This window comes from Anopheles marshallii, chromosome 2, assembly GCF_943734725.1.
Source record: "Anopheles marshallii chromosome 2, idAnoMarsDA_429_01, whole genome shotgun sequence".
Lineage (NCBI taxonomy): Eukaryota > Metazoa > Arthropoda > Insecta > Diptera > Culicidae > Anopheles > Anopheles marshallii.
In genome coordinates this window covers 33512083-33514416 of record NC_071326.1, presented here as the reverse complement: position 1 = coordinate 33514416, position 2334 = coordinate 33512083, and the positions used below count along the sequence as shown (strand labels likewise).

Genomic DNA, 2334 nt, shown 5'->3' with positions numbered 1-2334 from the left:
TCACTTTTTATGTTGCTTTTTCTTGTCATCCGGGATCAACTCGCGAGCGGATTGGGTACCGAGTAGCATATGGTGCCGCTGATAGTACTGCGAGGCGCGGAATTGTGCGTCGGAACCGTGTAGCCAGTCGAGCCAACCGAACACACCGTAACACTGGTTGAATCTGGTGTGGTAGAGGAGGAAACAAAAGTTAAATCCCGTGTACAAGTGATCACAACTCATGGCGATCATGGATGATCGCTTAATATCTTTTCTTCTAGTGTTGGACGAATTTTGGTTCCAGAATTTGAATGCCTTTTGAAACCGACAAGATCAGTCTTTGGATCTGTATTGCGAAGATTCATGAAGCTTTGAGTCTCGAAAGATGTTTCTTTCGATGAAACTTTTACTCCAATGTTACAAGAATCACTAATTATTTATGAATACCCAGAGATTGATGACTTCACACATCAATTTCTGAAGATTCAGAAATTTCTCTTGATGACTGCATTAAAATTTGGTTTATGCTGTAGCTCAGCTCTTTTTAGCAATAACAATGGATTCATAATCAGAATAGTTACTAAAAAAGCTAAAAAAGTTAACTAATATTATAAACCTTGAGAGTTTTATATATCTTCAGATATTCATTCAATGATTCACTCATTCACTCTTAGAGATCGATGAATCTGTTGAGAGTAGACTCCTGATATAAGTGATTCGTCACGTGAGGATTTATAGGAATGACTGATCATTGTCAAAAGATTCATTAGGCACATCACTATGGGATTCGATCGGTCTTACTTCATATGATGGTAGTCGTGCGCTTCATTGCTGCTCAGGAACGGCACGTGGTACCCGGAGTGGCCGGTGATGGTGTCCTGTATGACAAACGTTAACCACAGTGCCGACGTTAGTACGTGACTGCGCATCAGCTGAATGCCGATCAGCGGCGGCAACAGATTGCTGAAGATATGCTCGATCGGATGGGCATAGATAGCGGCCCAGGCAACCGGTGCAGTGAACTCGTGGTGCTGCTTGTGTATCAGCTTGTACAGATGCTTGGAGTGTAGCAAGCGGTGGCTGTAGTAAAATCCGATCTCCCAACCGGCAGCACTGATGAGCAGATCGCGCACCACCTCGTACAGCGTCGGCAGAGTACGCACGTTCAGTACGGCCCCGCTAGCGACCAGAGCGCGGTAACCAAACAACGTTATCGGCACGCTGATCAGCAGCTGGTTGATCAGTACGGTGCGAATGATCTGTAAGAATGGAGAGAGATCAGCTGTGATGCGATTGGACTTTCTCGCTGATCAACCGTCCACCACTCGCTTACCTTCTTGAGGTCGGTCCACTTGAGCGGTTCGTTGAGGCCTGGTTGATTTTTAAATTTTCTAAACACTGCTGGCCACTGGAAAACGTCCATAAAGACGAAGAAAGATCCGAGCACCCAGTAAAGGGAGTGTATGTAGAAGGAGAGCCCCCACACGTACATCCGTTCTGGATCATCGCCTGTGACGTTAATGTGAGACAGACACACAGATTAAACCATCACAACTGAACAGATTGATTCGCAATCTCGTGATCGTGACTCTGGACAGATTGTATTGCTTACCGACAACGTCCAAGAATGCGTCCCAGCGTTGCTGCAGGTAACCAGCACCAGTGGCGTTCAGTTCCATGTTTTATTAGGCTGCCTGCACTATGCCGGACCTGCAAACACAGCAGCGGTCTTTAGCAGTGATGATGACCTTCCAACCACTGGAGGTTTACTGGCGTTCGGAATTAAGCTACAACCCCAGTTCTGAAACCGTATGGATGTCGATGATTAAATGATAGCAGCTATTGGGTTTTGTTGTTTTAGAGCGCGTTTTTTTTTTGCCTCTCTTTGGCCGATTCTTGAACTCGAGTAAATCCATCGGAGTGTAATCATGGTATGGGTACGATAAGATAAGAAACCTTTGCCCCCTTCTCTGAGTGGGTTCGCATTATGCTGGGTGTGGAAGAGAGTGGAACAACGACGTTTGTGGGCAATGAGTAAACGGGAAGGAATTAGTTGGGTTAAGTTGGGGAAAAATAAAAATAAATCAAAATGGAATTAGTATCAGTGGCGTGTTAAGGAGGTAGTACACAGGGAAACTGTTATTTATTACTTAAACAATTACTTTAGTTGATCACTTTTGCGTATCGTATTGTTAAATTCAAACGCGCCTATCTTTTTCACAGTTGGGGGACATCATAACTCAACAACGGTTCGTCCGATTTGAATGTAGCTTTGTTTAACGGAAGAACGGCCATACCATCTATCTTATTACCTACCCTTACTATCTAACATTTTTAAGCTAACCAACCAACAGC

General features: G+C 44.4%; 1 pseudogene; it reads right to left on the bottom strand.

Moving 5' to 3' along the window:
* LOC128707967 (fatty acid hydroxylase domain-containing protein 2-like) lies at positions 1-1658 on the bottom strand (annotated as a pseudogene).
* Between the last annotated feature and the right edge of the window lie 676 nt (positions 1659-2334).